This window comes from Mastigoproctus giganteus, chromosome 13, assembly GCF_048544385.1.
Source record: "Mastigoproctus giganteus isolate SK-2022 chromosome 13, ASM4854438v1, whole genome shotgun sequence".
Classification (NCBI taxonomy): Eukaryota; Metazoa; Arthropoda; class Arachnida; order Uropygi; family Thelyphonidae; genus Mastigoproctus; species Mastigoproctus giganteus.
The window spans coordinates 35,372,559-35,400,472 of record NC_143587.1 but is presented as its reverse complement, the minus strand read 5'-3'; positions in this window follow the sequence as shown (position 1 = coordinate 35,400,472).

Genomic DNA, 27,914 nt, shown 5'->3' with positions numbered 1-27,914 from the left:
TGGGTCCATGGATTCATGTTGTTTTTGCCAAATTCTGAGCCTTCCATCAACATGATGCACCAGGAACGTCGACTCGTCAGACCAATCAACTGTTTTCCAATCCTCGATAGTCCAGTGCTGGTGTTGCCGTGCCCACAGGAGGCGTGCTTTCTTGTTCTTCATTGATAACAAAGGTACGCGATGTAGCCGTCGGCTGTTGTAGCTCATTCGCGACTAGTGGTCTGTTGTGATATTTTGTTCTGACGTGATGTGCGACATTGTGGCCCGTCTGTTTGCACAATTCTAGCCATCCTCCTCTTTGACCTCTCTCATCAACATTGTTGCACCATTTTCGATACACCCTTGAAACTGGTGCGTGAAAAGTTCAGGAGAATTGCCGTTTCAAAGATGCTTTGTCCAGCGCTGGTGTTGCACTTACTACCATGCCACGTTCGAAGTCCGTTAGATCACTCATTTTCCCCATTCTTGCTACAGTTTGTACGCTTAACTGATACTAGAAAGGTTGTTTTGCTGCATTTATATCCACAACTCTAGTCATGTGACTTGCAACGTTGTGGGAAAAAACCATTCGTGTGCACAGCAATGGTGTACCTAATAAAGTGGCAGCACACTGTATATTAAACTTTCCAAAAACCATTTCAAGTGACAATAAACTGAACATGTGCAATGAAGATGCATTATTTTAATTGAATTTTTCTCCCTTTTGCCGACGCGAAATCATCAATAATTTAATCCTAATTTATGTTTCGTGCAATATGTTTCAATGGATACAATTCATATATTGGTTAGTCGTTCTTATCCAGTTGTTGATCTAAAATTCTTTTTAACAATGTGTGTTTACTCGAGGGCCTTTCACAAGAAGCTACTATTACAGGCAGGTTAAAAAAAAATTCGTATCGCTATTTCTGTGTTTATTATTATTATTATTAGCCATATAGTGCAAGGAAGCCTGAGGCTTATGCTGCACCAACCAAAAAAAAAAAAAAAAAAAAAAAAAAATGTTATTTGAGTTACCCTGAGAGAAAGATAGAGATAATGATGGTGATATCTGTCCTGTTTGGATAAGTTTCGATAACACAATACTCCTGAATCAATCCGATGATTTTAACTTTCTATTTATACATGTGTATAGATAGAAGTTAAAATCATCGGATTTATATCATTAAAAGTACTATATGTATTTTTGTCTAACCTTTTCAGAAATATAATAATTCACAAATTATTAAAAATACAGTATATTCAGATAATCACAAAATATACTCATATTATTATTTTCAGGCAATACAAAATATATTACCTGAAAATAATAATTAAAAATTAATAATAATCATCGATTTCCATTATCGTTTTTATAACTATCTGTCCTATTTTTATAATCAAATTCTTAGGTAGTGAAGAAATTGCGTTTTATTCTTTCTGAAAACTAAAAAAAAAAAGTATATAGGTTTGTCCATTTGTTTTTATAACTATCTACCTTTATTTTTATAATCAAATTCTTATGTATCAGAAAATTGTTTTTTATTCTTTCTGAAAAAAAAAAAAGAAAAAAAAATTACTGCACGTACGTATACATTGCCTGTATACGTAATAGTCAATGTGGCGCATGCTCAGTCAAGTCAGAACTGCCCGTCAGAATACGATTCGCGCCAGGTTGGAGCTGGCGGTGACTTGCAGACTGACCGTGACTCACGACACTAAAGTACAGGATTACCGAAAATTATTCTAAATTCTTTCTGAAAACAGATTAAAAGTATATAAAAATTACTGAAATGTCTTATTTTTAATTTTTTTTTAATTCGGCTAGCGCTGCGCATGCTCCGTCAGAATAACAGGTTCGGTGACAAGTCGGAACTGCTCCATCAGAATACGGTTCACAAAAGGCTTGCGAACTGACCGTCACGCCTGACACTATACTAGAGGATTATCCAAAATTAATGATTAAAAAATGTATGATATTCTCATTTAGAGATAACTATATATTAATACAGAAGCCGTTTTCTTGAGACGGCCATTGTGAACGATAGGCCTAATCCATCGGGCTGAAAGTGGTCTAAACTTGATATTTCTTTCTAGGTGTGCAGAAAAAGGGGAAAATATAAAAATTCCGAATAGTTTTATTTTACGGAACGGGCCAGTTTTGTCTACTAGCACTGCCTACCTTAACCCCGCTACGAAAAGAAAGAACCAATCCCTAGGACACCATTTCACTGTTCACATCGCTCACTATCTCTCTCGGTCTCTTCCTGCATCCTCGCGAGCTAGGCTGGGCAAAACAAAGTCATACACTCATTGCCATACCTTAGAGACCGATTGACTGTTTAATACGTTTAGAACTCTTTTTTTTTTTTTTTTCTTTTTTCATTATCGTTATGAACTTCGAGTTTATTTGTTTTCAGGTTATTTAAGGTAAGTAATTTAAGGATTTAGAAGTATGTCACAGTCAGAAAGCGGAAGAGGACGGCCACGTCGCCGCCGACACGCTACTCTGACTGGTCGTATTGAACGTGCCTTGTGGCGAAGAAGATACGCGCTTCGTTCTGCTGCAAATACATCCAGAATTGGCCCGAAATGTGCCTTTAAGGATCAGAAAGATTTGGCTTACTTAGTGAAAGGTGTGTTCATTGTCAAGCCTTACATATTAAGTGTGAAAAAGGTCGGAGATCATTGCTTTTATAACCATCTACTTTTATTTTTATAATCAAATTCTTATGTAGTCAGGAAATTGTTCTCATTCTTTCTTAAAACGCGTCGAAATAGCTATGCTATTTCCCCAGAATTCAGATAAGAGGGAAAAAATAAATAATTACTGAGAGTACTTAGTACATTGCCAGTATACTGACCGGTAGATACAGTGAATGTCGCGCATGCACAGACAAGTCGGAACTGCTCCGGCATATAACGAATCACGATAGTTTGGAGCTGGCGGTGACTCCTGTCACTAGACTGCAAGGATTACCCATTTTTCTGCATGTCAAAATTTCATTGCCGGCAACCGAAATGCGTGCTTGCATAAGTTCTTTATATACAGATGACAATGAATTGTCCAAAAATGTTCTTGAAAATAGACAATACAATAATGCTCTCTTTTGTTTCTTTCGGAGCAAATGGTCATGCTTGAGACCAAAAACTATTATATACAGATAACGATTGTATTCTTGTTAAAATGATTAGTTAACTAATCTAACCTATGTACGTCATGACAGATTATAAACAGAACTTTACTAACCAAAGTGTGTGTATTTTAGATATATATATACTGTATACAGTGAAACTTCTCCTAACGGACATCTCTCTCTACAACGGACATTTTCAAATTCCCCAACTCTCCTCTATTGGTTTTCAGCTTCTGTCTAGCGGACGTTCTCTGTAACGGACGCGGACAGGCAATCTGCACTGTTTCGTTTAGATTAGCCCTTAATTTGATCTCCCCTAGATCGTATGTATAGCTTAGCTTAGCTTAGCTTAGCTTGATCTCCCCATAACGGACAGTGGGCGAGCTCACGGCCCTTTTTCTAGGAACGTTTCTTCCACGTATTGCCTCAATCGTGTGTTTATTTTCTCTTTCCGATTCTCTGAATTTTATCAAGGTTTACGTCGCGGTTCTAAACCCTTTTTCAAGAATTTTAAGGTACGTGTAAAACTTCTGATGAATTCGGTGTGTGCAGGGGTGGGGAATTTGGTCGGCCTTTCGTCTTTTGTGTTTGAGTTTTCAGTTTTGTTCAGTGTCGTGTGAAGTGCACAATGTCTTCTCGTAAACATTTAACTTTAAAAGATAAAGTCGAACTCATTAATGCGCATGATCGGCAAAAAAATACTGTTCGCAATCTCGCTGTAAAATTCAAAATCGGGAAGACGCAGGTAAGCGACATCCTAAAGAAAAAAAATGAACTTCTCAAACAATTTTGGCAACACGGAAATGATCAGGTTAAAAAATCATTCCCGAAAACTGTTGGACTTCAAATTGACAATGTTACGTACGAGTGGTTTTGTCGCGCACGTGCTAAAAAAATTCCCATTAATGGGCATGTTATTAGGGAAAAGGCTTTGGAGGTTGCGAAATCTATGGGAGTAAATGAGTTCAAAGCTTCTGTGGGATGGCTAGACAAGTTCAAAACTCGGCATAAAATTTCTTGGAAAACCGTAAGTGGTGAAGGTGGATCTGTTGATTCTGGGGTTGTAACAGAGTGGACCGTCAAATTGGAAGATTTATGTCGTGATTTTGAAGCTAAGGATATTTACAACTGTGACGAAACAGGGTTGTTTTTTAAAGCTCTTCCTGAAAAAACAATGAGTTTAAAAAACGAAAAGTGCCAGGGCGGAAAAATTTCTGAGGAACGCTTGACTGTACTATTGTGTACAAATATGCTGGGAGACTTTGAACAACCTCTTGTTATAGGAAAACCACAAAATCCTCGTTGTTTCAAGGGCATAAAGTTGAATCTTTTGAATGTTGACTGGAAGTCTAATAAAAAAGCGTGGATGACACGAGATATCATGAGCGAATGGATAAATCACTTTAATCAAAACATGATTCGTCAAAACAGAAAAATTATTCTTTTCATGGATAATGCTGCATCTCACCCGCACATTGAATTGTCCAACATTCAAATTGTTTTTCTGCCACCAAACACATCTGCAGAGTGTCAGCCCTTGGATCAAGGGATAATAAAAAATTTTAAACTTCACTACAGAAAAAGTGTTTTAAGACATGTCATTGCAAACATGAACGATGTAACATGTGCAAGTGACCTTGCAAAGAAACTCAGCATCCTAGATGCGATTCAATGGATTTCCTCTTCAGTAAATGCAATCAGAAAACAAACTGTTGTGAACTGTTTTGTAAAGTCTGGCTTCTCAAACACAAAAATTGAAGTTGTGAACAGCAATGTGGAGCACCAAGATGAACAAGAACTTCAACATCTATTGATAATGTACGATACTTCTACTACAAGTGACCCTGGCTACAAAGATATTGACTCGAACCTCACTACAGAAGATGGTGCTCTAGATATCAACGACATTATCATCGATATTTTTCAAGAAGTTCCTCAAGAGGATGAAGAAATGGAAGGAGGTCATTCTGTCGAAGAACATATTATCGACGAACCACCGATGAAAATAGAAGAAGCGCTCATACAAATCAATCGTTTAAAAATGTTTTTCGCCGCTGTAGAAGATACTGAAGGACTTTCAATGATTTCTTCACTCCAAACAAATGTTGAAAACAAAATTATCAGCCGGAAGAAGGTGCAGAAGAAAATAAGTGATTACTGTATGTATTTTTCTTAAGATAAAGTCATAATATGCATAGCACAATTGTATGTATATTATTTACAAAAATATTGTGCAAAATCTGTATATAATTTAATTTAATTTTACATTAAATGTTTAACGATTTTTCTTTATCTCTTGTGTATGTAATTGTATATTATTTACAAAAATATTGTTCAAAATCTGTATATATTTTAATTTAATTTTACATTAAACGTTTAACGATTTTTCTTTCTTTCTTTTTTTTTTTTCTCTCCCTCAGACTTCTTGTTAGCGGACACTTCTCTCTAACGGACAAATTCTTGTTCCCCATGGCTGTCCGTTAAAGGGAAGTTTCATTGTATACATATATATATATATATGAAAAAAAAAGTTGTAATGAGGTTTATGACAAATAAATTGCAGTTATAATTAAAATGAAAGCAACTTATATATAATTTATACAAATACTTCATCTGATATCCATTTTAGACCAAAATAGATGTCACAAACTGATGAATGTATTGAAAGAGAAGAAAAATATATGGGATGATTATAAATTGTCACAGGATACAGAAGCCTACAATAGGTACAACTGGTGTACAGTTAAGGAGTCTAAGGCAGATTATGAGAGGTCTTTAGCTTAGAGTTCAAAGAAAAGTAACAAGGAATTGTTTGAGTGTGTTAATACTAGAAGGAAAGAATTGAATCACATTAACGACTGGATATAAAAGGCATAACTGTTGATGAACCTGCACAGAATAAATATTTTGCCACAATGTTCACACATGAACTTTTTAGAGATGGGGAATCATTTAATTGCAGGTCAGTATTAGATATCAGAAGTCTCACTAATACTGACAGAGTTAAATGATTTTATAATAATGGGAAGGTAGGTGGAAACAAAATTGCTGCAGCTAAAAATGAACAAAGTACCTGGGCTGATGGAATCTATCTAGTTGTATTGAAGAAGCTGAATTACATTACATCTATTACCATATAAACTGGTGCATTATAACTAAAATAGGTGCCTCCGTAGCCAGGTGGGCAGGAGCAGCAGTGCATAGCACACTCTTCTTGATTAGACCGGGGTTCGAGCCCGTGACCACCAAAATATGGAGGATGCGGAAAGGTTAGAGAATGACCACCGCATATATCCCCGGAGCAATATGGCCTTAATTGCTAATGCTCCTAAAAACAAATAACAACAACTCTAAGAAGAAAAATATATTAGCAGGGCCAAAAATGGTTACATTTTATAAATAAATATAATAAATTTAAATAATAAGAATATTTTACATTGTTATAAGAATATTATACGAGATGTCACAAAGTTCCTGGACCGGTGCTTTTGTGGTTATGTTCGATGAGTTTCAAAATAAAGTGAAGTGGTGTGTTGTAGTTCAAATTTTCCCCAATACAATACAATAGATGGTGGTACGGAGATTTTAAAGTAGACAGACAGGTTGCAAGTAAGAAAAGGAAATTCTGTGTTAAATTTATTCTGAATATGAGCAGAAGGAATGAAGAGAGTAATCATCCAGCTGACTTCAAAATCATCACCAAGGCCCGTTTTGTTTTGTTTACAGAAGTTCAGGATCAAGACAATGCTGATTATGTTTTTTTTCAACAAACTGGGTGTAATTCACAAGGAATTTGTATCTGAAGGAGAAAGAGAGAGAGAGTCAATGCAGAGCTCTATATACAGTTGCTTCAAAGACTACCGAAACACATTTCCCAGGCGAGACTATAATTCTGAGAAAAAGGCAGCTGGTTCTTGTTGCACAACAATGCCACTGTTCATTCCACACTTATTATGAAGACATTTCTGACAAAACATGGCATTGTACAGATCAACCATCCACCCTACTCTCCCGATCTAACACCAGCAGACCATTGAGAGCAGTTTAACCTACTTCCCAAGGTGAACCTGCCCTCAGTGGAAAGAGATTTCAGGACATAAAGGAGAACAACCATCAAACTGAACATCTCATTGGATGCCTTCACTGACTTTTCAGAAACTTTTAGAATGGTGTAATAACAGTATTCAATCAGGTGGTGATTACTTTGAATAAAAGTAAAGCCATTTTTGAGCTCCTTCACGTTGCGTTCCCTTTTTTTGCACCAGTCCAGGAACTATATTGCCACACCTCTTATATGATTTAAAATATTACATTTTAAAGCTCATAGCCAGCCTGTGGTTAAAAAGACACATACTTACACACACACAGTTGTTTTTAAGTGAAGATTGCATGGTGTCCAGCAAAAGAGGCGACTGACCATAGAATATATACACAATTGACAAACATGACTGCTTCATGGGCAAGGTATATTAGTCTAAAAACTTTTAAAATTAATTTCTTCACTTAATGTGTGGGGGGCTTTCAAACCTGTCTACAGTAGTCATTCTCAAATAATCTAAATTATGTAATTAACCTTCCATCACTCACATCCTCAATTTTAACAAAGATAAAATTGTGGCATCTGTATGATCCCCTTTTCTGTTTTAATTTAAAAAAAATAATTTTTAGCTTTTTTACTGAAATGAAAAAGATCCATTAATTATGATTTGCAACACCTAATTAAAAATATATCAAATAAAAATAAATGAGAGAAACAAATAATAAAGTTTTTTTATCATATTTTAAAAAAATTTTCATGGCCATTGATCCCCTGGATATGCTTAAAACGTGGTGTCTTGAAAATGCAACATGAACATCTGTATTTTTGCCAGCTGACATTTAGGTGCTGAAATGAAAGCCTCTACAGACATCTGTCACCTGCATCTCACAGGTACTAACGGGAATGGAGTTACCTTGCATTTGTTAAATGCCGAACAAAAATTTAATATCTTGGAATTCATGCTATATCAAATTAAAACAGAAAATTCCATCTAGTCAGTTAAAGAATATTAGTGAGCAGTGGTACACAGTGAGCAGTGCCATTGTTAGCAAAGGAAGTGTACAGTGAGCAGTGCCATTGTTAGCAAAGGAAGGTTAAAAGATTTCGGATAAATTTCAATGCGGCAGTAGTTTTTGTGACAGGAGAACAGAATTAGGTTGTGTTAGGCTAAGACTAAGGACAGGTGAATGTATACTTAGGTACACAAATGCTAGGAGCATAGTAAATAAATTTGATGAATTTGAAATGCTGGTCAAGACATCAAAGGTGGATATAGTTGGGATATCAGAGACATGGTATCACACAGATATAAACAGTGCAGAATTGGAATATGGAGAGTACAATGTGTACATAAAGGATAGGAAGGGAAGAGGGGGGTAATGCTGTTAGTTAATCCTATAAAAATATATAGGGTTAACATAAAATCTAAGGAAGTACATACAGTTGACATAGATGACACCAGTGAATTGTTGTGTAAGTTTGGAGTGACATAGGCACTGGGAAAGCAAAATTGAGAGTAGGAGTGTGTTATAGGCCTAATGACTCTGATGAGTACATTGAACAATTGTACAGAGAAATAGTAGGCTAGCAAATCAGAATGTCTTATAATGGGGGATTTTAACTTCCCCGATATCGACTGGAATTTGTGGGTTGGTCACTCTCACACTAGCAAGACTTTTGTGGATTTATTGGAGGACTGTTTTCTGCAGCAGCATGTTAGAGAAGCAACCAGAGGGAGTAATACTCTTGATCTCGTTATCAGCAGTGATTCTCCATGCATTAGGAATCTGCAGATAAAGGAACAACTAGGTGGCAGTGATCAAGTGTGCTGATGTGGGATTTACAATCAGGATTTTTATTATAATCGGGTAAAGGGAAGGGTTTTTGCTTTTGTAAAGGTGACTATGGTGGCTGAGACCTGCTTAAATTCTATAGTGGGGACCAACAGATGATGTTACCACCAGCAAATTCTAAATGGGAAGCATTCAAGGAATTGATCTTGGAAGCTGCTAGGCTTTTCATACCAACTAAGAAATACTGTTCAAGGTAGCCTAAATGGATGTGAGAAGACCAAGACCTAATGAGAGTCGTGGCAGAGAAGAAAAATGCATGCAATGCATAGAAATTATCAGGTGACACTGAATCCTATGGTAGATATAAGCTAATCATGTCACAAAGGAGGTTAAGCAAGCAAAGGCAGATTACAAGATATCTTTGCCAAAGGATGCAAAGAAAAACAGCAATGGCTTCTTTACTTATATGAACTCTAGAAAGAAGGAGATGAATCAAGTGGGTCCACTTGATATTGATGGTCCAACAGCTGATGATTGTGCTCAGATAGTTGACAGACTGAACGAGTATTTTGCATCTACATTCACATATGAATTCTGTAGGGATGTGGAGAACAGAAGCTTATTAAACTCTAACAGGGAGCTTAATGATTTTATAATAACAGAGCAATGTGGAGAAGAAATTGTTAAACATAAGAAAGGTACCTGGAGTGAATGGGATCTATCCAGTTATATTAAAGGAGGTGGCAAAGGAGGTAAGCAAACCCTCAGCCATAATTATGAGTGTATCCTTGGACTCAGGGGAATTCCCCACAGACTGGAGATGTGCAAATGTATCCCCAATTCATAAAGGAGGATCACAGGATGACAGTGTAATTACAGACCTGTTTATTGAACTTCTGTTCCAGGGAAAATAATGGCATCCCTGGTCACGGAAGCATTGCAGGATCATCTAGATAATACTTCAATTATAGTTTAGACAGTAATAATTCAGATAGTAACAGTTAGTGTAAGGTACCCTTAGTGTTATGCTATGTCACAAATAGAAGGATGTGAATCGAGATAATTAGTTGTAATTAGAAGGGGAAAAAATACAATTATAAGATGTGCATTTTAATTGACTTTCATTTTTGTTTAGTGAAAAAAGGTTATGTTTTTACGTGACTTCAGGTGGGATTCAAACAAAAACCTGTCGTTGGCCATGGCCAGAGAGTACTATAAACTAGTGATCAGATTCTTAGTATTCCAGTGGGGACATCAATTTTACATTTTCCCCCCCACATATATATTAGTTTTATTTCTGTGAAATAATACATACTGCTTTTAACAATAAAAACAACAGAAATTAAATATATTTTTCCTCGGAGTGAATTTTTTTTAATAATTAAAACAACTTAAATCCCGGATGTCTGGTGAGTGTGAGTTTACCGTAAACAAAAATTTTACCAATTATATTTCCAGAATTTCATGCAAGAAAATTTTGATGCGAAACATCTTCGTATAGCCCCGGGGGCTCACATCTGGTGAGTATGGGCTTGGCACACCCAGGGTCCTGAGCTGGATATCATCATTCTTCTCTTTCTTGGTGACTCCCTTCTACTTCTCTCTCTCTCTCTCTCTCTCTCTCAGGGTTACTCGGGAACTTTCTTTTTTTTTCCTGGTGCAGCATAAGCCTCAGGCTTCCTTGCATCATATGAATATTAATAATAATAATAATAATAAGTACCCTCTTCCATAATTTTCGACACTAGTAAACTCGCCGCGTGTGTATGTCACAAAATCGGATGACGGAAGTAACTATGTCAACGCCCCCACCACGCAGTCGGCAGCGCCAGGCTCCGCTTTGTACGAAGTGACTAGCCAACGTCACCTTATTTTGTGACAATGCGAGTCCTACTGGGCCCATTTGAAAAATTCAGTGTAGTGATTTACTTCGTCCAATAGAAAAACGTAAAATTTTGAAATTGTGATGCCGAAAACAGGTGCTGAAAGGCAAAAAGCTTATAAGGCTCGCTTAAATGCCTCTAAACCGAAGAAGATTGCAAAATCGGCTGCAGAACGTCAGCGGGAATATCGAGAACGTGTAAAAATGAAGAAAAATTTTGCTTCGGCTGAACTAAATCAGCCATCAACAAGTCAGGACCAAACATCAGTAAGTTCTGCTAGTTCGGATCCACATCCGACGCGACATATTTTCCCTCGATTAAAACGTTTGAAACTTTCTGAAGAATCCACTTCTGCTTTGCCTTATTACAATGAACATCGCTCCGTGCACACAGAGTTTGAAAGAAGATTTTGGAATAACGAGTTTGGTGCGAGTTTGGTTATTAATAAATTACATTAAAAAATTAAATTGTTTTTCTTTATTTCAAAAAAAAAATTAAATTCTACAGAGATGTTTCGTATAGAACATCCTTCGCGCTTGCCCGGCACACGCAATTTTTTTTTTATTTTAAAATTATGCTTTATGTATAGTTTTGTGTGCTTAACTTTTGAAATAAAGTAGTTTGTCTTATAGGGTTACAAACTCCATTTCCTGCTCAGGAAAACGTTTCCCAATTATTGTCAATCCAATTAACGGAAGCCGAAAAAGAAATGTCATTTGATAGATTTAACCCCTCCTTCAAAGTAGAACCTTCTGATAATGGTATGTATCAAATATCAATAATCATAAAAAAATTATAAAATTAATTTAATTTCAAAAAGTATTGAAAAATTAAAATCAAAAGTTATTTTAAAGTGTAAAAATGTGATTTCGTGAAATTATTCTGACAGTACAAAGCAAAGTTAATTTCAGTATATTTGAGCTGGATATCAATCATTCTCTTTCTTGGTGATTCCCTTCTACTTTTGTCTCTCTCTCTCCCTCTCTTTCAGGGTAGGCTTCCTTGCACCAAAAAAAAAAAAAAAAAAATCTTTTTTTAGGAAGCAGGGTCCTGATACAGTCTTATCAAATAGTTCTGCTTAATCTAGAAATACTAAGGAAACTTGTGGTAATGGTTCAGTTTATTTTGCTGTGAGCATTGCTAAGAATTTAAATCCTGTTGACCATAAAAACTTAAAGGATAAGAAAGCCATCTTTTTTTTTATGTTTTTATGGCTAACAGGATGTAAATTCCCAGTAATGCTTACAGCAGGATTTTACTTTTGTTAATTTTGATGTTATAGCTATCTATAATTTCACAATTTCCATAGATATCAAAACAAAAATATGTGAATTGTTTTTTAATTAAAATTTTTTAAATATTAGTTAAAATTAAAAAAAATAATAACAGAACGTCATGAATCTGTATCGTTAATTACATAATCTTTTCTTTCATTACTTTAAGGGGTTTATATATTTTCATAAGTAAAATTACACATTTTATTTTATAATTTTATATAATCAGAGTTGATTCTAGTCTCATTTACCTTGGATTATCACAGTGTTACTCAGATAAGCAAATTTTCATCTTACGTAGTGATACTACAGCATAAAGACAGACCGTATGCTATGGCATTGCTCTCTCAAGCTGCAGTGCTGTCATCAAGAGTTACCTTGGCATTGCACTATGAATAAAATTGGTACTGTTCTTATGAGAGGTGTAATTGCCATTAATATTTTCAGTCGTATGTACATAGATCTGCATTTTTCATGTGTGGTTCCTAGGGAGCATATGTCTATCTATGATTTGAAGGTTGCTTCAAACAATATGAGGTGGAATCGTAAAGTGTAGGGACTAACTTTGTATCAGCATCAAAGCAAAAAGAGTCACATCATTTGAGGTTGTGGCAACTAACTATGACATATCTAGACACATAATACATAAATCATCCATTTATATACAGTCAGTCTTAATTATTGTGCAGTGATTAAGTGTTTTATATATTTTGTCACAATTCAAAATAAGTAATTTTATTGAGCAGCAAATTTACATCAAATTAGGGAAAAGTGCAACTGAAACTCATGAAACAATACAAACAGCTTTTGGAGACGATGCCATATATTGTTTATAGACTTTTCTATGGTTTGCAAAGTTTAAAGCGGACTGCTTGTTCATCAGAGATGATCCTTGCTCTGGCTGCCTTTAAAAACAACTAAATTTTGTGGATTTAAAACATCAATCACCCCCTGATCAGATCACAAACGTCAGTGATTGAATCATTGGTTTCTGAAGTTGAAGGGTGATCAGATATAAAATCATCTTTGGCAGAGACAAGCAGTCTTTTTTTAAACCTTGCAAACCACTGAAGAATCTCTGAACAACATAGATCTGCATCTTCCTCGAAAGCTGTTTTTAATGTTTCATAGGTTTCTGCTACACTTTCTCTAATCTGAAACAAAATTTTGGTCCTCAAATTTGCTCCTCAGTAAAATTACTCATTTTTAAAATGTGACAACACATAAAACACCTTCTATTCAATACACACTAATTCAGACTGAGTGCAAATATGGGTGATTTGTGTGTTACTGTGTCTAGATGAGTCATTGAGCATGTTGCAACACTGCAATTTTTCAAGATACAAAGTCAGTCCCCAAATGTTTTGATTACACCACTTCCTCCTAAAAGCCAATTTTTGAATCTTGTTAGTTTTTCATCTACTTGGATGAAAAATCAACTTTAAGAACCATTTTTGCCAAGTATACTGACCAAAATAGTACTCAAAGCAACCCTTGTCCTACTAACTTGGCCATAGTGAGGAGAAATTCCCTAAAAGTTTAGCTTTCCACATCTAAACGAAACTCGACCCCATGCTTTGTTCACTTGGCATTCAAGACCAGTGATCATGGGCAACAATGAAATACACATACAGCTTAATGACACATGTGGTGAAGCATCTTCTTCAGAAGTAATGATGAAGCTCGCTAAATGATGTGGCTGATAGATTTTAAAATAAATTTGTCTTAAAATAGTAACATTCATTCTGCAAAATGTAAATGAATCAATACAAGAGCTACTGAACTAATTCACATGTTACACAGTGTTTAACTTAAAATACAGAAGTATATTGTTAAGGATTGGACATTTTAGTGACTGATGTTGAAATTCTTATAGTTTCAGAAACATTAAAACATAAAACACTTCATTTCATCATTTTATTCTATATTTGTTATATTTTTCTCTTATTCTGTATTTTAATAAGTTAATTTTTTTTAAAATATATTTCACAAGCGTTTTCCCTCATCAATCAATTCTTTAGACAGTGTCATATTCATAGATTGTCCCTGTTCAGTGCAGATATAGTTTACTTTGAAAACAAATTGAGACGATATTAAGTGGAGGCAGATTTGAGACATAACTGAATATTGTTTTAAAAGTTTTAAACATGTGGAAAGAGCTTGGGAAACCTGTTTGACAGAGGAACTTTTATTGGATTTTTGTGCTCCCTCATTACATGGTAGAGTTAGAAGTCAGTTTCAGACAAAGGTTGCATGGTTTATTTCCCAGAAACTGTGGTTTCTCATTAAGTAAACTGGCCAAAGGATACACATGAATATATAGACCAAATGTCCTTAACACACCCACCCACCACACACACACACACACACACACACACACACACACACACACACACACACACACACACACACACACAGCCTAACATAATTTCTAAGCACATGAAATAAAAGATAACCTCCATTAGTAACTGTGGAAAGTAATAGTAATTTAAAGAATAAGAAATCTATGGAATACCATCCACAAGCTATTTCAGTCATATGAATTAACTATGATTGAAATAGGTAATTGTTGAAGAAAATTCTTAATGTTGAGAATGTTCTTGAGAATTTTGCATCACTAGTTTTGTTTTGGACATTTATGCACTACCTACACTGTAGTAGGTAAACAAGTCCCATGTGATATGCAATGCCCAACAGGACCAGCCAGTGCAAAATGTGAACATCAATTCTATTAAACATTTGTGGATGAATTACAGTACTAAATTAGGTTGTGGATAAAATGTCCTTCAAAATTAGTTTGAGGCTGCTTTGTAATGGAGGTGAATTCCAGCTGACATCCAATTTCATCAAATCCTTTCTCCCTACTCTCTCTCTCTCTCTCTCACACACACACACACACACACACACACACAGCACTCTTCCCTTGTGCCCTCAGTGAATGATGAATAGTCAAATTAATGGAACATTTATCTACAAAAAGAACTAACTACCAAAAACTTCCTAATTCATTTCCTGAATGCATACATGTGGTCTCTGTCTTAATGTCATTTATGTCCATTTCCTTCTGCCAAACTTTCTCTGACAATCTCAATTATTGCTTGATTCAATCACTATTTGTCTCATTTATCTTAGTTATTTGCTCAATAAATTCCTTTTGCTTCAAATTTAGGTGGTACTTGTGCCAAATGTAGTTGTGTATTATTTAGTGAACAGATTCATTTTTAAATGAGATGCTGCACTCCTAAAGTAAAGTAAGCAGTGGGATTACTGCTTACTTTACAAAGCCACCTGATCTTTAATAGTTGAATTTAATGGCTTTCAGAGTAGAGTGATTGTTCTATTTGCTATTCCATGAGCTGGAACTCTTTGGACACTCCTGCTTTTCTCCTTAAGCCTTTTTGCATGCTCCAAACATAATCTATGTTGATTATGTGAAAATTTGGGATAGTGCTACACCTTTGAGTCCTCTGTAATTTGACAGAATTTCTGCTCAAAAAAAAAAAAAAATCATGAATTTGCAGACTATCTTGCCTGTTTAATCTTTCGCTAAATTTGTCAAATCTAAACATCTTCAAATTTCTTTTAAAAGGAGACCTTTTCACATGTCTTTTTTGGATGGTTCCATTATTACTACAACATGCAAGCTTGTGAACACACTTGTACAGACATAATACACAATGGAACAATATGGTCTAAATTGCTGATGTATCTAAAATGGAACAATCATCATTACTAAAATTGACACAAAGACCTCGGCATATTTCACTCTAGACTTAATTTTGCACTTGTTTTAATCTAATGGTAAAACCCACCATTCTTGCAAGCTTATATAGCAATCAGCCAAAAAAAAAAAAAAAAAACCTTAATTTAACCAATCCCTCACTCCAAATGTTTGTCAAGTTCTTTCTTGAATCTATTTAAGCTATCAACTTCTACGACAGATGAAAGTTTGTTCCAGCAATCAACCACCCGCTGGCTAAAGGCAAACTTCCGCACATCTATCCTACAACCGTCTTTCCTCAATTTGAATTTATGCCCTCTCAGGCGATAATTCTGAGCAAGAGGAAGAATCCCATCAGCATTGAGCATGCTCAAACCATTTAAACCTTTATACACCTCAATCAGATCACCTCGCAGGTGCCTAGTCTCCAGACACTGTAATTTGCAAAACTTAAGCATTTCTTCATAAGAGCAACCCTTTGTTCTGTTCACTAATCTTGTTGCCCTTATCTGAACTCAAGGTGTGGCCTGACCATTGCCTTATACAAGGGGATAATCACCTTCTTATCCCTGCTAGAAAAATTCCTGTATATCATTGACAAGACACCATGAGCTACTCTTGCAGACCGTCTGCACTGCTCAGAAAACTTCATATCTGCCTGCACAATTACTCCCAGATCCTTTTCATTCTGTACCACTGTCAGTTTGGTACCACAGCGTTGATACATTACTCAGGGATTACTGCTTCCCATATGCAGCACTTTACATTTGCCAATGTTAAACTTCATTTGCCACCTCTCAGCCCATCTGCTCAACTTTTCTAGATCCTGTTGCAGCAGTGTACTGTTATTAGTGTCATTAACATCCCTGCCAACCTTCGCATCGTCTGCAAACTTGGACATTAAGTTTGATATACCATCATCAATATCATTTATAAATACAAAAAACAACAATGGACCCAAAACTGAACCCTGGGGGACTCCACTAATAACATTAGTCCACGAAGAGCAGTGTCCATTGATTACCACTCTGTCTTCTCCCACTCAACCATCCCTTTATCCATAGCAGCAATTTGCCTCCAATGCCACACTGCTCCAATTTGTGCAGCAGTCTTCCATGTGCAACAGTATCAGAGGTCTTTCTAAGATCCAAATATATGATATCAAAGTTATTCTTTACATCCAGTTCCTTTGTGACTACATCATAGTATCCAATCAAATTAGTCAGACAAGACTTCCCCTTAACAAACCATGCTGTGTCCTAGCTATAACTGAAGTCTTGTCTAGATGATCCTGCAGTGCTTCTTTAACCAGTGCCTCCATTAATTTCCCTGGAACAGAAGTTAAACTAACAGGTCTGTAATTACCTGTGTCTCCCTTTGATTCTCCTTTGTGGATTGGAGTCACATTTGCACATCTTCAGTCCATGGGTAGCTCAACTGAGTCCAGGAAAGCTCTCATAATTAGGGCTAAGGGTTTGCTTACTTCCTTTGCCGCCTCCTTTAATATAACTGGATAGATTCCATCCACCCCAAGTGCCTTTCTTATGTTTATCTTCAACAATTTCTCCTCCACTTTACTCTTAGTTATTACAAGATTATCTAGCTTACTGCCAGAGTTGAATACACCTGTGGCATTCTCCTCCCTGAATAACTCCTCATGTGTGAATGTAGATGCAAAATATTAATTTAGTTTGGTAGCTACCTGAGCAGGATCATCAATAGTTGAACCATCGATATCAAGTGGACCAATCTGATTCATCCCCTTCCTTCTAGAGTTTACATAAGTAAGGAACTCTTTGCTGTTTTTCTTTGCATTCTTTGCCAAAGATTTCTCATAATCTGCCTTCGCCTGCCTAACCTCCTTTGTAATTTGGTTACAGATCTGCTTATATGTCATAGGCTTCTGTGTCACATAGTTCTTCAAACAGGCCTCTGGGGTTGGGTAAATTCATATTGCAATTATAAATGTTTTTCACCAACCAATAATAAAATAAAACACGGAAACTAGAATTTGAAAACTATGTTTACTACTATATTTAAAATAACTTGGCAACTAAAAAGGATAAATAAAATACATAAAATATATATGTATATACATCGAATAAAATGCATTAAAATACCGGGTTAAAAGCAATAAAAACCTACCGTAGCTTTTGAAGGCTCCAGCCTTCTTTCTCAGCGGTGGCTTCCTTGTACTGCGGTGCATCTTAAGTACCAGCAGGTTTACGGTCTGAATCACGTGTTTATCGCCACATGTTCTCCTATGTACTGGGACCGGAAGCGGCTTGGGAGCATGTCATACAAAATCGTTCATCCCTTCTGAGGATCGTAGCCTCAAAGAGGGGATGAATCTGCAAATCTTTGTCCCTATTAATGTTCTCTGTTGAATTAATCCGCAAACACTCGAGCCACTTGCGGTCCCAGAACCTATGCGTCCGATCAGTGATGAAGTTTCATCTGGGGAGATCTGGTGTTGCTTACAAAATTGTTCATCCCTTCTGAGGATTGTACCCTCTTTGAGGCTACGATGCTCAGAAGGGATGAATGATTTTGTATGACGTGCTCTCGAGCCGCTTCCGGTCCCAGTACATAGGAGAACACGTGGCGATAAACACGTGATTCAGACCGTAAACCTGCTGGTACTTAAGATGCACCGCAGTACAAGGAAGCGACCACTGAGGAAGAAGGCTGGAGCCTTCGAAAGCTACGGTCGGTTTTTATCGCTTTTAACCCGGTATTTTAATGCTTTTTATTCGATGTATATATATGTATATTTTATGTATTTTATCCTTTTTAGTTGCCATGTTATTTTAAATATAGTAGTAAACATAGTTTTCAAATTCTAGTTTCCGTGTTTTATTTTATTATTGGTTGGTGAAAAACATTTATAATTGCAATATGAATTTACCCAACCCCAGAGGCCTGTTTGAAGAACTATTTAGATGTTATGGCCCTTCAACAGTGCGGTGCATCAGAGATTTCCAGAAACATAGTGATAAAGAGGTTAAACACGAGCATTTGAGGTTTGCCCATTGGTGCAAGGCACACAATCTTATACCCCGAGGTTTCCAAGTAAAACTCCCATTTGAGGATGAAAGATTATTTAATGTTAATAAATGGTATCAAAAGAAGATCTTAAATACAGCAGGCCCCCGTTATAACACGGTTCGCTTTACGCTGATTCGCTATAACGCTGTTCTTATATTATAACCACTATCTGACTATAACGCTGTCACAGATCACTATAACGCTCTTTTACAGATTGCATTTTTGGCATATTTAATGAAATCGTTTCATTTGATGGAGTCGATAGATTGAAAATGAATATAAAAAATACGGTTAAAACGTTTCCCACACAAACTTGAGAAATATTCCCATGCTCAGTGAAATTCTCTCGCGCACTAATTTAATTGCAGTACAGTGACTTGTTACGTAGTTCCGAGATCAACATTTTAAAAAATGATCAAGTATATTGCTTGTAATATTTGCGTTATATGCATTTATCCGAGGTCTAGTCATCACTCAGTACAGTATTAGACATCGTGCATAACGCACAGTTTACTTGAACATTGTATCATAATTAATGCAACCAACGCAGTTACATTTTCGAAGAGTTAATAATGGCCAATAAGAATAAAAAAGCAACAACGTCTGGGTGCAGTACGAAGACTATAAATGTAAGAAAAATACTACTGAATTTGAAAATTAAATTAGATGTTTTGAAGCGGATGTGTGCCATAATTTAGGACTTGCAAGTTTAACTGTAAGAACAATTATAAAAAAAAATAAAGAATTAATTTTAGCAGTGGGAAAGATAGCTGTTCCACTGCAAGCAACAAGGGCTAGGCCGGCTATTACGATTGAAATGGAAAGACTTTAACTAATTTTATTGAAGATAATATCCAATGCAGAATTCAGTTAAGTTAAATATTATAAATAATAAAAGAGAGAGAGAGAGAGATTAGCCTATATGATGATCTGAAGAAAACTCACCTAAAAAAAAAAAAAAAAAAGTGGAACCATTTAAAACTAGTAAGGGCTGGTTGAATAGATTTAAAATCCAGGGAGAAGCCGCAAGTGCAGATCAAGGAGCCGAAAGTTTCAAAAAAGAACTTGTTAAAATTATTGAAGAGGGGTATTATGTGTTATACTTCTCAACAAGTTTTTAACATAGATGAAGCAGGACTTTTGTGGAAACGATTGCCTACAAGAAGTTTCATATTGTAAGAAGATAAAACATGCCAGGTTTCAAAGCGGCGAAGGATCGATTGACTTTATTGTTGGTGGTAACGCTGCGAGAGATTTAAAATTAATATCCCTTTTAGTTTATTTGGAAGAGGGCCAAAGTTCAACCCAAAATCGACACATTTTTCATAATTAAACTAAATCAATTTAGATCAATTAAATTCATGATTTTAATTGGAATTTTAAGTTTAATTTTGATACATAAGTAGTTACCATATAATTATATACGTAGGTAATGTAGAATATTTTATAAGTACAAATATTTGAATATTAAATATTTTGACCGACATTTGTGTATCTTTTCACTACCACTTATTGTTGATTAGGAAATATCCTATGGCACAGACCGCAACTCACAAATACATATGTTACCTTATGGGAATTCGGCGCTCGCTTAGCGCGGATTCATTTAGCGCTCTGTTTTTCCGGAACGCATGATCAGCATTAAGCGGGGGTCACCTGTATATGGATTGAGAAACTACATAGGAATTTATACCACATTAGGGGAGACAAAAGACAGTGTTTCAATAAGATAAGTGAGAGGGTGACTTCAGTACATCTGGCACTGGTGATTAGTATGGTGTCAACAAAAACAAGACAAATTTCTGACAATTATAGACAAAGGCTTATGTCAAAGTTTGATAGACTCAGAGAGCAAACCAGGTTCAGAAGCAACAGTGATAATAATGCAAATTTTATAGTGAAAATGAGCAGCAAGCAACTAACTAAAGAACAGATAGAGGTTTTAAATTTAGGGCCAAAATTTGCCATGATTCCACCTAAAATACCCATTGCAGAAATAGCGATGGGTGTGGAAAGAGCGATAAATAAGTTGCCCGAAGATAGAGCAAATGAAATTCGAGTCAAAACAGCAGCTATTCTGAGTAAAGCCAAAAAAGCCCCCGCTAATCTTAGTGTGAAACAGAAATTAGCACTCAGGAGCCTCAAACAAGATGACAGTATTGTGGTCTTACCAGCAGACAAAGGCAGACTAACGGTGGTCCTCGATAAAGAAGCATATCTAAGTAAAGCGTTAGATCTATTGAATGATCAAACAACTTATAAAGTTATTCAAAAAAGCCCATTGATGAATTTAGAACGTCAGGTAAATAGAATGATTCAGAGTTGGTTAAAATCCAACAAAATTTCTAAAGAACAGTATTGGACATTGCATGCTACAGGGAGCCAGATACCGAGATTTTATGGCTTACCAAAAATACATAAAGTGGGTATGCCACTTAGACCTGTAGTTTCATTCATTGGCAGTCCCACGTATGCCTTGTCTGGTTTCCTGGCCAAAATACTGTCTCCATTAGTAGGAACTTCCGAATTCAGCATCAAAGATAGTAAAGATTTTGTGCGCTTCATAAGAAGTCAGCACATAGAAGAAAATGAAACTATGATATCTTTCGATGTGACATCGCTTTTTACGTGCATTCCTATCGACCATGGGGTACATTGTGCCCACATGGCCTTGCACAATGATACCACCTTGAGTAACAGAACGCAATTAAACTTAGAAGATATTTGTAAAGGTATAGAACTATGCCTCTCAAGTACCACCATGATTTTTGGTAATGTAATGTATAAGCAGGTTAACGGTACAGCCACGGGCTCCTCCATTAGCACGATTATAGCTAATCTAGCTATGGAGGAGCTCGAGGCTAGAATATGTAATGGTCGAGATCTCCCTATGCGCCCATGGAAGAGATATGTCGATGATACATTCTCAGTTATTCAAAAGGGGAGGGAAAATGATGTGTTGAATTTTTTAAATGGCTTCTCCCCATTCATACAATTTACCTTGGAGGTAGAGGAAGAAGGATTTTTGCTGTTCCTAGATTATTGGTCTGTAGAGAAGGCCAGCAACTAAAAACTAAAGTTTATAGGAAACCGATGTGTAAAGGCCAGTACTCACATTACAATTCTGCCCAGACCAATCATCATAGGAACAGTGTGGTCAGAGTGTTAATAGATAGGGCAAAATCGCACTGTAGTACCTCCGAGGATAGGAAAGAAGAATATGAACACGTCACGGCAGATCTTAAAAAAGTGTGGCTACCCCCAGAGGATTATACAAAAGTATATTGGAGGAAATCAGAGAAGAGGCGAGCCTTTCACTCCAATAGCCACTGCATACATACCCTACTATCCGGGCTTAACAGAGCATATAACTAGGGTACTTAGAAGCTATCAGACACATTGTGTGCAGATTCCAGGCCGGAAGCTGCACACAATCGTGTCACAAGTAAAAGACCCTATTCAAAAAGAGAATGCTAGTGGAGTCGTTTATAGTATTAAATGGATTGTGGGGAATGTTATGTAGGGGAAACAAAGCACCATCTCGAACGTCTGGGGGAGCACACAAGGGCAATAAGAAATGCAGATTATAGCAAGTCCGCCGTTGCCGAACGTTTTTGGGAGAAGCAACACCAGATCTCCCCAGATGAAGCTGTCATCACTGATCGGGCACATAGGTTCTGGGACCGCAAGTGGCTCGAGAGTTTGTGGATTAATTCAACAGAGAATATTAATAGGGACAAAGGTTTGCAGATTCATCCCCTCTTTGAGGCTACGATCCTCAGAAGGGATGAACGATTTTGTATGACGTGCTCCCGAGCCGCTTCCGGTCCCAGTACATAGGAGAACATGTGGCGATAAACACGTGATTCAGACCGTAAACCTGCTGGTACTTAATATGCACCGCAGTACAAGGAAGCCACCGCTGAGGAAGAAGGCTGGAGCCTTCGAAAACTACGGTCAGTTTTTGCTTTTAACCCGGTATTTTAATGCATTTTATTTGATGTGTATATATATATATATATATATTTTATGTATTTTATCCTTTTTAGTTGCCAAGTTATTTTAAATATAGTAGTAAACATAGTTTTCAAATTCTAGTTTCCGTGTTTTATTTTATTATTGGTTGGCGAAAAATATTTATAATTGCAAAATTCTGTGTCACATGTTAATTTATATGTATCCCATGCATTTTTCTTCTCTGTCACATGTCTAATTAGTTCATCTGACATCCATTTAGGCCTAAATCATGAACGATATTTCTTAGTTGGTATGTAAAGCCTAGTAGCTTCCAAGATTAATTCTTTGAATGCTTCCCATTTTGAATTTGCTGTTGGTAACATCATCAGTTGGTCCCACTGTATAGAATTTAAATACTGTCTCAGACCACCGTAGTTACTTTTACAAAAGCAAAAACCCTTCCCTTTACCCTTGATGGTAGTGACCTCTTTGAGTAAATCCCACTTCAGCACACTGTGATCATGCCACCTAGTGGTTCCTTTATCTGCAGATTCTTGATGCATGAAGAATCACTACTGATAATCAGATCAAGAGTATTACTCCCTCTAGTTGCCTCCCGAACATGCTGCTGTAGAAAACAATCATCCAATAAATCCACAAAAGCCTTGCTAGTGTGTGAGTGACCAACCCACAAATTCCAGTCAATCTCTGGGAAATTAAAATCCCCCATTATAAGACACTCTGATTTACTGGCCCACTCTATTTCTCTGCACAATTGCTCATTATACTCAACAGATTCATTTGGCCTATAACACACACCTACTCTCATTTTTCCTTTCCCAGTGCTTATGTCACACTAAACAGACTCAACATTGCATTGTCCACCAACATCAATTGGATGCACTTCCTTAGATTTTATGTGTTTCTTAACTAACAGCATAACCCCTCCTCCCTTTCTGTCCTGTCTATCCTTTCTGTACACATTGTACTCCCCAAATTCAAGTTCTGCACTGCTTATGTCTGTGTGATACCATGTCTCTGATATCCCAACAGTATCTGCCTTTGATGTCTTGACTAGCACTACAAGCTCATAGAATTTATTAACTATACTCCTAGCATTGGTGTACATGCAACTATACATGCACCTGTTTCTACTCTTAGTTAACATAGCCCATGTATTTACCTTTTCCACTATGACTCCCAGCAGTCCTGGAAATCCCCACTACCTTGCTTTCCAGGCTGCTGCTCAATTGCATTTCAATAGAAGTAGTGCAGAATCACTTTTACCTCTGCCAGCGGCTACTATTAATCTATTAGTCCGTGTATCCCCCAAGCTAGCAGTTTTCCGACCCACCTAACTGCCTCGATAGCTCTGCCTTTACAGAGCTATCGAGGCAGAGTTAGGCTGCGCACATGTAGCAACTGTTTATTCAGTTGCTACATGTGTGCATCTTTGTTTGTGTATCAAACATGCCTCCTCATTTTGTAATTGTGCTTTATTCCTTAAAAATGTCGATAAAAATGAGTGAAAAGGAAGGGTCCTGGTGAAGACACTAGATTCAGAGAGAAAAAGAAAAGCAATATCAATAAACAGAGGCAGACTGGGTAAAAAAATTCTTACCCGGAAAAATTTGTAGTGGCCTCATACTAGCATTTATGGCCAAAATCACACTGGCCTCCAGCCCACCGGGGTTTCTCTGGTAAGGCTTATGGCCAGTCTGCCTCTGTCGATAAAGAAAAAAATTTGAAATTGTGAAACGCTTTTCGAGCAAAATGTAAGACCATGTGATATTGCACATGCTACAGGCCTAAATGGGGAAATGCTGAGAATTAGAAAGAATGCAGAAAATATAAAAACAACTTTCATTGCAGGAACAACTGAAAGTGTAATTAAAATCCATTAGATCAAGACACAAAAAATTGGAAGAGATTGAATGACTGTCATCTGTTTGGATAGAAAATCAAACAAAGAACAAGTTTGCTTACAATAGAAGCAAAAGCATTAGCAATATTTTATTACATAATAGGTATAATAAAATACGTAAGTATTTTATTATGATTATTTATTGTGTTTGGTAATGTTTGGTTACAAATGTGTGTTCAATCTTGGGTAGTCGGCACCTAACCCAATTTTTCCCATAGGGCCTGTTGTTTATATTGCACATTTTGCATTGCACGAGGGTTTCTAGGATCACAACTATCGTGCTATACGAGGACTGACTGTACTGTATTATTTTTTCCTCTCTAATATTTCTTTTGTTTTTTGAATCTATCTTTTTATCAAGTTATTGAGAATTAGGATGTAGATTTAACTCATCACTGATATAGTGAGTAACGTTTATAACAAGGAAATTTTGTTGGTCCCTTGATGCTCGTTATAACCAAGTTCGACTGTATATACATGTGTTCATGATAGCAGTTGTACACAGGCGCCTCCGTAGCCAGGTGGGAAGGAGCAGCAGTGCGTAGCACACACTTCTTGATTAGACCGGGGTTCGAGCCCGTCACCACCAAATACGGAGGATGCAGACATGTCAGGGAATGACCACCGCATATCCCGGAGCAATATGGCCTTAGTTGCTAATGCTCCTAAAATCCAAAATAACATAACAATAACAGCAGTTGTACACAGAAATATGGCAATAATTGACAAATGCGAAGTACTGCATATAGGTAGCAAGTGTGCTTCCCTGAGCGTAGTACCACACAGTTAGCAAATCCAACTGTGTGGTACTACACCCAGGGAAGTGGAGAATGAAAAAGACCTGGGGGTAATCATGCAGTCAGATATGAAGTTCTCTGAACAGTGCAGACGGGCTGCCGGAGCAGGTCATGGAGTCTTGTCAAAGATATATAGGAATTTTGCTAGCAGAGAAAGGGAGGTGATTATCCCTTTGTATAAGGCCATGATTGGGCCACACCTTGAGTATTGCATACAGGTCTGAAGGCCTCATTTTAGGAAGGATGTAAAGTTGCTAGAACGAGTACAGAGAAGGGCAACAAGATTGGTGAGAGGGACAGAGGGGTGCTATTACCAAGAGAGGTTTATTTTCTACAAGTTGCAGCATCCGAAGACTAGGCACCTGCAAGGTGATCTGATTGAGGTATGTAAGGCCTTGAATGGTTTCAGCAGGCTCACTGCTGATGGGATTCTTCCATTTGCTCAGAGTAAGAACTTGAGGGGGCATAGATTCAAATTGAGGAAAGACAGTTGTAGAATGGATGTGCGGAAGTTTGCCTTTAGCCAGCGAGTAGTTGATTGCTGGAATAGACTTCCATCTGTTGTTGTGGAAGTAAGTTGATAGCTTAAATATTTAAGGCTGAACTAGACAAACACTTGGAGTGACTGGATGGGTGAATGGGAAGGTTTTTTTTTTTTTTTTTTGGCTGATGCTGTATAAGCTTGCTTTTCTGCATCATGCCTCAGCTAATGCTAATTAATATGTTTCTCTTTTACTTACAAACTAACTTAATTAAACCTAACTAATCTGACATATTGAAAACAGTTGTTTTAATTCATAATAATCATTTTGAGCATGTTAGGTTTAATAATTATAATGCAATATTTTAAGCTGTCTTATCTGGTATAAAAATTGCTGCTGAAGTTACCCCTGAAGTTTCATGCAAGTGTAAATAAGCTGGAAGAAAAATTCATTTTTTGTTTGTAACTTTGAAGATTGGAGCTATAATCTTTTTATGGAAAATACACACTGTAATTTGAGCAATCACAAGAAAAGCCTTAGAGCTAGAGCTAGCCTTGGGGGGGGGGGTGCAGTTCCAGCTGGTGGTGAGGAGCACCCAGGTCCACTATGAGTGGAGGGTAGTATATATAAAAATGCATATATAATTTCATCAGATTCATGGTAAGGGGACCCAGCCAAGTGTTGCACCCAAGCCTCCTGTACCATAGGACTAGCAGACACAAGTTGGACAAGTGAGAATTTGTAACAGCCAAGCAACTTTTTAAGTGTGCAGTTCCCTTCCCCCAAATCTTCAACTCCAGAAAGGAAGGAAGTAAAAGAAGAAATTACTTCAACTAATCAATAACCTATTAGTTAATCGATATGATCTTTCTCTTCATTCAGCTTCTTGTGAAGAAAGGATCTCTTTACAGAGTAGAGTGAGAATTGATAACTATATGTGGTTCAGCCATCAAATATAAATTACTGTTTCCTTAAGCAGCTTGCCTATTACTTTTGGCTGTGATATTCAGTATTTTTGGTTTTTATAACTTAGGAACTGTGGGAAGAAATTTGTTGGTGAATTAGGATCATAAGTGCAATTAAAGAACCTATTTTAGAATTTAACTTTATCAAAGTAATAAAATATAATAATCTATGCACATGTAAATTAGTGCAAATGCATCATTTCTATACCCAGTTGTGAAGTATAACTCCACAATATGAGAGATGCCTAGTGGTGTGCAAGTAATTAAGATCGTAGAGCACTTTAGGGCTATAAGCTTCAGGTTGCAAAATAGTTAACTGATGTGTAAGTTAGTACAAATGCATCATTTCTACATGTAGCCAGCTACTAAGTAACTAGGAATTGGCCTCATTAGGTTGGGTTGTCATCATTGCATCACCAGGGTACCTGCCTACCCACCAATAAGGAACCAACAAGCTCCGAAACAGTGCCATCAGGGTGGTGGTGGTATCCGCCTAGAATAAGTAACAGTAGTCTTCTTCATTGGTGAAACGTTACTTATTTGGGGTAGTGCAATATCATAGTAACTCATTGTGAAGGTATTCACAGTATGAGATGTACTTAATGATGCTAATTTCTAGTTACTTAGTAGCTCGCTGCGTGTAGAAATGATGCATTTGTACTAACTTACATGTAGTAGTAGTAGTAGTAGTAGTGGCATGTGATGCAAGAAAGCAAATGTATGAGCTTATACAGCATCAGCCAAAAAAAAAAAAAAAAAAAAAAAAAATCACACCATTCCCTCCAAATGCCTGTCCAGTTCCACCTTAAATTTATTCAACCTATCAACTTCCACAACGACAGATGGAAGTTTGTTCCAGCAATTAACCACCCGCTGGCTAAAGGAAAATTTCCGCACATCTATTCTACATCTGTCTTT